Raw genomic sequence first — 10937 nt, forward strand, 5'->3', positions numbered from 1 at the left:
ATAGTTTTTTGCAAACCAATAAAATCCAGAGAATGGTCACTAATCATGTCTGAGAGGCAGGCGGCCATTCCTTTCTTGCCTACCCCTCTACAGTTCCAAATGAGCCCTCTCATTTGGAACGTTTTTTATGAAAATAAGATCTAGTAGTCCTGTCAGGAGGCAATGCAGGACTACATCACACATCTTCAGAGGATACTGCCTTATTCTGGCTCCTATTCACAGGCCTAGAGAGCTTAACGGCAGATTTCTTTTTATGTCTCCTATTCTTCAGTTTACCAGAGGTTTTTTGTTCAAATACAGTTTCATCTTGGTCAAGCCAGGTCAAGTTAGCAGGAACGGATTTTCCTAGTCCATTGGTAACTAAAATATCATCCTCAATATCAGCATTATTGTCCCCAATATTCTTTTTACTATCTAGATTTTCTTTCACCCTATCCAGCTCTCTAAGCACATTCACACATGTAAAATCATTATCAGGTATTTTGACCCCCATACAAGTGGCTCTATACATTAATTCTTTATCAGAAAGAGCACCGGAAGAATTCTTGCAAGATATACTGATGTTACCTTCCAGGTTCTTCTTCTGAGCCAGGTTAATAGCTTTAGCTTCAATATGCTCCTGTCCCCCTTGTGTATTGCGCTTGCTGAATCTTAGTGCCACTTCAGGCGCAAGGGGAGGTGTGAGGATGATCTCATCGTTGTGATCAGAAAGAGGAAGCTGTACCATGTAGTCACTTGAGGTCTTCAGATCTGGGTATACGTCACCATCCACCTCCACAACCTGAGCAGAGTTAGCCCCAGTAACATCAAAAGACAATGAACGACGAGTTGCGGGTATATCATTTACCTGCACATCTTTAGGCTCAATTACATGTTCCAGCGGGGCCATATGTATATCAGTCTCCATAGCCACCATCCAGCGTGAGGTATCCAGAGTTGACTTCATCTAGCAGATCTAGTAAACTTAATCCGTCAAACCAACTTGACCAAAAGTTCTCTTCATCTTTTTCTTCCTTCTTCCTTCTTCCTTCTTTCTTTCTCTCCCTTTCACGTGGCCACCGACGACTCTCGCCACTAGATGATGTACATCAGCTAGCTAGGGCTTAGAACAGATGATCCGCAAAAGTAAATGGATAAGGCTCGTCGAGCGCGATGTACACATGCGAAGATGGAATCGAGAAAGTAGGTGAATTCGTACTTCACAGGCCATGGTTTGGACACCTGTTGTTCAGAATGAGTTCTTCGCATCTTCCTTCTCCTATTGGCACGATGGTGTGAGCCAAAACTCAAGAAATCACTGGAATCGGCATGGGCTACCATGTTTCTCTACATGTGATGTTTCTAGTCCATAGGATTTGACAGTTCATGCCGTTGCTCTGTTGGTGGTCGGCAACAACGGGTAGGGCGCCGTCGAGCCGTTGACGCTGAGAAGAAGCACCACAATGGTCAGAAACGTCTGGAAAGGCGAAAAAGGTAAAAAAAATGTTTGTCGTAATCTCGCTGGAGACATTGAGGAAGGGAGGTGTGGCTAAGGGGAGGCACTGTGGGCAGCGGGATGGGCCGGGGGGCGACTCTTGGTGAGGTGAGCGGCGGCGACAGTTGTCGTGGATAGCATGGTCGTCTCTCTACTTATCTTGAGAGATGCCCTTCTTCGGCCGAAGTATAGTCTAAAGGGTGTTTATGTAAAGGATGTGAACTTGTAAATTTAAGGAGCTAGACATTTAGTGTATCTCCCGGTTAAGTTAGGGTAGTCTTGGAGAGCACGTCACTGCATGATCTTTTCCACCTGCCGCTTTCTCCCGAAGCCTTATTGGAAGTTCGAGACCTGCAGTCCTTGTCCATCCACATGCGCCCATCCACGACTACCGCTGATGTTTGGCACTATACCTGGGGGCAAACAGAGTTCAAAGCGGCTGATTACTACAGATTCTGTTTTAGACTTGCCCCAAAGCACCCAACCTTCAGGTTGCTCTGGCGTTCCAAAAGCACCATGAAAATCAAAGTTTTCGGCTGGCTGCTCCTTCTCGATCGTTTGAACACAAGGAACATGCTGAAACGTCGTCATTACAACATTGGTGAAGTCTTTGACTGCCTTCTGTGTGGACAACATATTGAAGAAACCGTAGACCACATGATCTTTACCTGCCCCTTCAGTGAAGCTTGTTGGGAGAAACTTGGCATTGACTGGCCTGAGTTTGACTCCAGACTTGATCTGATTGCACAAATCAATGAGTCTGAGCATCGACCTCTCTTCATGGAAATTTTTCTCACAGCAGCATGGAGTTTGTGGAAAGATCGCAATAACAAACACTTCAGAGGGGTCGACCCCAGCACTGGCTCTTGGTTGACACGTTTCAAGAGAGATTTTGGCCTCCTCCAACACAGGGTAAAGGAGGCGCAGAGGACATTTGTAACTACTTTTTGTAACTCTCTTACCTAATTCCCTCCTTGTACCTTCTAGATAGTAACCTCTTTTTATTCCTCCACGACCCCCCCTCCATGTGATGGGGGTGTGGTCGAACACCCCTTGTAACACTACTGTAACTCACATGTAACCTTTTCAAAAGGTAGAAATATATACACACAGTAGGAGCCTCTCCTACTGTCTTACCCCTCAAAAAAAAGTTAGGGTTAATTCCCTTCAAATATAGCTTTTATGGCATCTGCCTGAGATGCTACAAGCTCTCATTTTTTCTTCCCGAGTGCCTCCTAGCACTGCCACATGTCAAGCAAAGATAGGTTTTCTTTTCTTCTTCTTGAGAAATAGGATTGGCCTATGTGGAGAGAGTGATTCATGCGGATCAAATCCAATCGATAAGAGAACCCCCAACTCCATTGCATTGTCGGAATACATGATTCATATTTGAAACATGTTGACCTTCATGTTTCTCTCGTGGTGTAATCCCCTCCTAAGAGTACTTTAAACACATACTCCCTCCGTTTCATATTACTTGTCGATGATTTAGTACATAGTTGTAATAAATCAGCGACGAGTAATATGAAATGGAAGGAGTACCTTGTAAATCACACTCAATTAATGCTTGAAATACATTTCCACCATCCGAAATATTGTATTTCGGCTCATTATTCTTTGATTGAAGAAACTGCACTGCAGCATGATGTCATCATCTTATTATTCTGTGATGTGAAGAAACAGACGTTACTGCAGCTAGCATATTTTCACCAGGTTATTATACTCTTTGAACGAATCGTACGGCAGCATATTCTCATTGGCAAATCCCACGGTATACTCAAGAGAGGCATGGCCTTTCGTAATATGAGATGACTATATCCCATCTAGATGTGATTTAGCAAATCTGTATGTAGTAATAAAAATGCATCAAGACGTACTACTAACTCCTAGCGGGCGGACCGAAACTCGCCGCCCAAATGGAAGATATGGATATTTCGATGCTGGTTCAACCGGGGCGTTCTGATCCCATTTTCCTTAGCATGAAAGCTACCGGATTTTCCCAGAAACGAAATCTCGTCTGTGTGCCGCATTCTCCGGTCCGCCCGAAGGAAACGCAACGACGCACTCCATTTTTCCAGAAAGAAACGCGCAGCAGCAGAAGAATCAACGCACCGCACCGCAGTCCCTCCCCCTCGTAGACTCCGCGGCCGGGTCCCCCACGTCAGCCGCCGCCGGCAGCCATTGACTGGCCCTCCGACCCCTCAATCCGCCGAATCCCAGCCGTCCGCGCACCCCCACCGCTCCTCCTAAAACCGCGTCCTCGTCTTGCTCCGTCCCTGACTCCGCCCCCCTCAAGAACCCCGCCGATCGACCGTCTTCTTGAATCTTGGATTCTTGATCGCGAGCTCTCCGGCCGGCCATGTCGATCCGGAAGGCGCTGGGCGCGGTCAAGGACCAGGCGACCATCGGCATCGCCAAGGTGTCCAGCGCGGTGGCGCCGGACCTGGACGTGGCGATCGTGCGCGCCACGGCGCACGACGACGGCCCCCCCGACGAGCGCCACGTGCAGGAGGTGCTCCGCCTCACCTCCGGCTCGTCCAGGATCCACGTCGCCGCCTGCGTCGCCACCGTGTCGCGCCGCCTCGCCAGGACCCGCGACTACGTCGTCGCCGCCAAGTGCCTCGCGCTGCTCCACCGCCTCGTGGCCGACGGCGACCCGCACTTCCGCCACGAGCTCGTCCGCCCCGCCGTCTCGATGGGTCGACGTGGTGGTGGGGCGCCCGTGCTCGCGGCGCTCTCCGACTTCCGCGACGAGGCGCACTCCGCGTCCTGGGACCACTCCGCCTTCGTGCGCGCCTACGCGCTCTACCTCGACGACCGCGTCCGCTTCCTCCTCGCCCTCCTCCCCGCGCCCCGCACCGTGCGCTTCGCCGACGACGGGTACGGGTACGGTGGCCGCGCCGGGGGCGCCTCGCCGCCTCCGGACATGACGGTCTCGGTCCACGACATGGACGTCGAGGGGCTGCTGGCGCGCGGGCAACAGCTGCGGCAGCTCATCGACCGCTTCCTCGCCTGCCGCCCCACCGGAGCCGCCAGGCGCAGCCGCGTCGTGCTCGCCACGCTCTGGCCCGTCGTCAAAGAGAGCGCCAGGCTCTACGAGGACGTGGCCGTCGTGCTCGCCGTCCTGCTCGACCGCTTCTTCGACATGGAGTACCCCGACTGCGTCAAGGCCTTCGAGGCGCACGTCAGCACCGCCAGGCTCGTCGACGACCTCCTCGCCTTCTACTCGTGGTGCGACGACGCCGGCGTGGCGCGGTCCTCCGACCTCCCGGAGGTCAAGCGCATCGACGACAAGCTCCTCGAGACGCTCGAGCAGTTCGTGCGTGAGCGCGGCAGGGCAGTTCAGAACTCGCCGCCGCCGCGACAGCTTCAGCACGCTGTTCAAGAAGCTTCCCCGAGCGAGGACGAACACCACCAAGCAGAGTACGACATGAACGGCATCAAGGCGCTCCCGGCCCCAGAGCATGTCAAGGCTGCGACGGTGGCGAGGCCCGAGCCGGCGAAAGCTAGCGCCGCGCCGGTGTCCAGGGCACCCGATCAGACTACTGACCTGGTGGACCTCAGGGAGTCCGTGGCAGGAGCCGACGAGCAGGGGAACAAGCTGGCGCTCGCGCTCTTCTCGGAGCAGCCACAGTCCGCGAACAGCAGCTGGGTCGCGTTCCCGTCCGATGACAGCGCCCCCAAGGCGACGACGACCTCCGCGTGGCAGACGCCGGCGGCCGAGCCGGGGAAGGCCGACTGGGAGCTGGCCCTGGTGGAGACGGCGAGCAACCTGTCGCGCCAAACCGCAGCGCTGGGCGGCGGCATGGACCCGCTCCTCCTGCACGGGATGTACGACCAGGGCGCCGTCCGGCACCACGCGCGCGCGCAGGCCGCGTCCGGGAGCGCGAGCAGCGTGGCGCTCCCGGGCGCGCCCGCCGCACACAACATCCTGGCGCTCCCGGGCCCCGACGGCGCGGTCGGCGGCGACCCGTTCGCGGCCTCGCTGTCCGTGCCGCCGCCGTCCTACGTGCAGATGGCGGAGATGGAGCGGAAGCAGGAGCTGCTGGCGCAGGAGCAGAGGATGTGGGCGCAGTACCGGCAGGGCGGCCTCAACGGGCTCGCCGTCGGCGGCGGCGGAAGCGCGTTCGCGTCGAGCACCTCGGTGCCGATGCCCATGGCCTACCACGGAGCCGGCGGGTACTACTACTAGCTCCAGTCCTCGAGCTAAGCGGCCTCTGCTCATTCCCCCGTCGAGCTTTTATATGTGAATAATACTCTGGACTCTGATGGTGATTTGCTATGAAAATTTTTGTAACGCGAACTGATTTGATCCTGCTCGATCGCTGAGGTTACCATGGCGATTGAGAATTTGAGATTGATTGTGAAAAATACTTATACGACGCAGTAGTAAACTACTGATAAGAAATCAGTTCTTCCCCCCTTGAGATTGATTGATTGTTCATTCATCCTTGATGTTTGGAGTTTGCTGGCGTACGAAATTTTCATGCCAATTTGTCACTGTCGTGATAGTGATAGAGTGTGATGTACGTATATGATGGTGATTTTGGTTTGGTACATGCTAAAACTGAAAGGTATATTGAAATCCAGCTGGGGGCTAGCATCAAAAGCCCCAGAATATGTAATGTCATACCTCCTCTGTTGAATGTTTCTTCACATCACAGAATAATAAGATGATGCTTCAATCAAAGAACAATAGGAGTAAGCTGAAATGCAATATTTTGGATGGCAGAAATATATTTCAAGCATTAGTTCTGATAGTGTTTCCCCCCCACATTCCCATTAATTGACTGTGATTTACAAGGTACGTATATGTTTATAGCACTAACTCTGACTTGGTTTATTGGTCCCCTTTGTAATTTGTGCCAAAATTTAATCAAATATTTAACTAAAAAATGATAATGCATGTCAACAAAAATTATATCGTTGGATTCGTATTTAAATATAACGGATAATGATATAATTTTTTGTGACATGCATGAATATTTTATTAGTTAAATTTATGGCCAAAATTTGACACAAAATGCAATGAAGACCAATAGACCAGGACGAAGGTAGTCCTCTAGAGAGTCTCTGGTTCGTACGAAAAATGGTTCGCACTCACTACAATAAAGTTAATCTTTCTAGATTTTAGGAGGGGATTACAAGATGGGAGAAGCATGGAGGTCGACCAGCTTCAAATATGAGTATATTTGAGAGGATTTTTTTACGTTTAGGGAATTAACCCTAACTCGAAGATCCATTAAACGTCTAACTCCTTAAAATTACAAGTTCACACCCTTTACAAAAACACCCTTCAAACTATATTTAGGCCAAAGAAGGGCATCTCAAGATATGTTGTCCACGGCAAGTGCCGCCGCCGCTCACCTCGTTGGCGGCTGCCCACCGTCCCACCCCGCTGCCCGTGGTGCCTCCCCCCAGCCACACCTCCCTCCCTCAATGTCTCGGGCAAGATTATGACAAACATTTTTTTAAACTTTTTCGTCTTCCCAAAAGTTTCTGACCACGTTGGCGCTTCTTGTCAGCATCGACGGTTCGGCGGTGCTCCTCCCCATCGTCGCCGACCACCAGCAGAGCAGCGAAAGAGCTGACAATGTCCTATGGAGGAGAAACATCACGTGTAGAGAAACATGGTAGCCGGCGCCGATTCCATTGATTTGTTGAGTTTCGACCACACCATCATGCCACTAGGACAAGGGAGATGTGAAGAACTCATTCTGAAGAACAAGTGTCCAAACCATGGCCCTATCCATTTACTTTTCCGGATCACCTATCCTAGGCCCGATCTGGCTGACGTACATCCACTAGTGGCGAGAGTCGTCTTTGGCCGCGTGAAAGGGAGAAATAGAAAGAAGGAGGAAGAAGGAAGAAGAACATGAAGAGAACTTTTGGTCGAGTTGGTTTGATGGATTAAGTTTCCCGGATCTGCTAGATGAAGAAACGTTTAATCCCTTAAAATAAATTAAATTACAGGATTGTAGGACAGGAGATCTGCCGAAAATGCTTTTACAATATCAGAAGGCAGAGGTGCATCGAACAAGGCAACATGCCAGAATGAAAAGGCTTTGTTTATGCATGGCGTGTATACATCACTACTAGAAAAATGGCTATAAATAAAATAGATACTAATAGCGCACCTGACATGTGGTGCGTCACTACAATATAGCAGTGGCGCACCATGTGCAGATGCGCCATTAGTGTGGAAGACACTAATGGCGCCACTAGTAACAATTTTTTTTCATTTTTCCAAATGTACTAATGGCGCATTATGTAAACAGTGCGCCATTACTAAGTTTTTTCCCCTAGCTAATGGTGCACCGCCAGGGGGTGCGCCATTAGTAATCTTCCCCCTAGCTAATTCACCCGATCCCTTCGTCCCTCCCTCCACTCCCCCCTCGCTCCGACGACCCCCGCGCCCCGCCTCGCCGTCTCGGTCCTCGCCGCTGACCCACTGCGCCGCCGCCCCGCCTCGCCGTCTCGGTCCTCGCCGCTGACCCACTACGCTGCCGCCCCACCTACTGTGCCGCCGCCCGGTCTCCTCCGCCCGTAAGCCCCCCTCCTCCTCTGCCCGTCCATCGCCTTCGGCCTCCTGCCCCACCCGCCGCCGCCCCACCCGCTGCTACGCCGCCATCGCCGTCGTCCTTGACCTCCTCTCCCCTCCTCTGAAGAAGCACTGAATTTTTGGCCCTTCTCTCTCTCACGCTCGCTCGGCCCCTCTGTTAGGTTTCCCCCCACCCCACCCAAGCGCGCCGCCGGCTGTCTCCCTCCTCCAACTCCGACCCCTCCACGCCTCGCCGCCGACGCCGCCGTCCCCCGACTCCGCCCCGCCCTCACCGCCTGACGCCGGTGAGTTCCTCGTCTCTCTGTCTCCTCTCTCGTGTGTACTGCTCTAGTGTGAACTACTAGGTTGGATTGGTGGCTGCCAGTGAAACAACTTTGTATGGTGCTGGCAATGTTGTTGGTACTGTCAATGCTTAGTGTGATTTTGTTGGTACAGCCAATGATCCTGCTAGTGTGAATTGGCTGCTGCTGCTAGTTCGATTGCCTGATGTGCTTCTGTATGGTGCGTGGTAGATAGTGGCTACTGTGACATTAGATTAGGAATTTTTGGACGACGACATAAATGAATTTTTGGTCTAACACCAAGATCTCCTACTCCTGATCAATTGAACGAAACCCACTGTTGACTGTACCAATTGAACAAAGCTGCAGGGTACATTATGTTAAAGATTTCATACTTTAGTGATTTTTAGGAAGAGCACTTAAAAAATTTAGTCAACATTGATTTCCTACTTTAGTAAAAAATTATTTGAATTAGTTTTAGTGCAACAGAGGCAACTCAGAGTTTGAAAATGGCATTAAAGGAATTTGTTTTTGGGGTAAATTCTATTATGAAATAATTCCTACTGTTATTTAAAATATAAATGAAATGATTTGGAACACCAAGCAAGAGTTATGTTTCAAGTTGCCGAACCTTTTCATATAAGTTTGCAGAAGATTTAATTGATCATACAGAAAATGAAAAACCAAGGTCATACCGATCCTAGTTGGTATTATTTTTCATGGCTAGAAGATATATTTTTGTACCCCGAGTGAAGGGAAGGAGTTTGCTGGGTTTTGTCTCCGACCATCGTGTCGTAATGATTTTGCAGGTACCCCGAGAGGGCCTTGAGTTTGTCGGAATGTCGATTAACTTCCGTTCCGGCAAATTCGGGTACTCCATATGTCCTATTTTCAGCAAAGGTCATGCTGAAATTTTTCGTGAATTTTAGCATGACTTTGCTAAAAATAGGACATATGTGGTACTTGCGACAAATGCATGGGCTGGGGTATCTTAGTACTTAATTAAGTAGGATCAACTGCCTCTTGTGTTATACATATAGAAGTGTGATATCAACTCATAGTTATTACTAATGTCAGTTGCTCGTCATCGATAAACCCTAATCTGGAAGAGGAACCACTCATCCTATGTAGTTTTGAATTATGAATGTAGGAAATGTCGTCATCGGACGACGAAAGTCTCCCGGGGGAATGCGGCTGGTGCCACGACGATCGAGGTCTGTGCGACATGCCTCACCTGGATGATGATCGGCGCTTCAGCATTAAGCTCGAGGAGACCTTCGAAGTTGAAACGATACGCAACGACGACAATTGTTTTTTTCATAATTAAGCATGACTTCAACTATTTCAACGTGTAATTTTCATCTTTTACAATTCGAGTATAACTTAGCCCATGCCATGCAAGACGCTATATCTTGGAGAGGATGAATTTTGAAGACCATGAAATTTCTGAAACAAAAAAAATTCACCTAAGGACTCATCACGATGTGGACTTTGAAGTAAATCTGAGAGCGTAACCCATTTTGGTTGCAAAAATTGGGAAGCATTTTGCAAGATGTATGGTTTTGATGAGGGTATGCTTATCACCATGGATCTTGGTAATCCTGACATCGACCAAGACAATATGGACATTTGGGTCCTTGTTGATACGCCTCCAGTTCTACCGCTATGTGAGTTTCTCAAACATAGTTATTAGCTAATTTATATTGTTTATTTCAAAATAGTTGACAGCTTATTTCCATTGACAGCTTATTTTTATTGTTCAAAGAATGTCCGGGAGATGGTAGACAAAACCCACTACACCGATGGCTCCGAATTAACAACTTACAAGGAGAAAAATCATCTAGTCAGATTTTGTACTGACATTGAGAATTACAATATCCACAATCAAACTCCTCAACATTATGGTCAATACGTGCCACTTGTGCATGTGTTCAACTACGGTAACTACCATGGAGATACCCTGGTAAGATTTTTACTATTACGACATCCGTGCATCTTTTGCATACTTCTAAAACTAGTACATCATTGCTAACTATGAAGTTATTACCATGTTTTTCAACAGATAATCCCAGAGAATTGTGTGCCTCATTTGATGTATCAGAAAGGTAGTCTTAATGTTTTGAACATACAGCCAGGTCATCCTACGAATCTCAACTGTCCATACGAGATTTCTAAAAGAAGTGGAGACATGAAAATCAAAGGATGGAAAAAAATGTATGGACAGTCGTAAGGAGGTTCTTGGAAGCAAAAGGAAGAGAAGCGCAAGAATTGGAGACAGGATGTTCTCCATTCTCCATAATGGAGAGTCAGGGTCTATATTGTTTTATGCTATTTTACCTTAAATAGGGTATTTAGGCCCTGCATAATACTGATGATCATGTGCTAAGAACAATTAAGTAGGGTTGGTTCGATGACTATCAGGATGATGATCGTATGACTTGTTATTAATAACGAGTAGAAGTTGTATGATGATGATTAGTAGGACTTGTTAGGATTAGTATTACTTCCGACAAACTCGCTACTCGCGGTCTCGAGACTTGTAATGTTCTATCTTTGTTCGGTCTTTTGAATTCAGAAACTAATATGATGAATTGTATTCGAAGACTAATTTTCTATTGTA

General features: G+C 48.9%; 1 pseudogene; it reads left to right on the plus strand.

Moving 5' to 3' along the window:
- Nucleotides 1-3238: 3238 nt before the first annotated feature.
- On the plus strand, nucleotides 3239-5922 carry LOC125543993 (putative clathrin assembly protein At4g32285 pseudogene; annotated as a pseudogene).
- The last annotated feature ends 5015 nt before the right edge of the window (nucleotides 5923-10937 follow it).

This window comes from Triticum urartu, chromosome 1A (genome assembly GCF_056163025.1).
Source record: "Triticum urartu cultivar PI428250 chromosome 1A, HENAU_Tu73, whole genome shotgun sequence".
Classification (NCBI taxonomy): domain Eukaryota; kingdom Viridiplantae; phylum Streptophyta; class Magnoliopsida; order Poales; family Poaceae; genus Triticum; species Triticum urartu.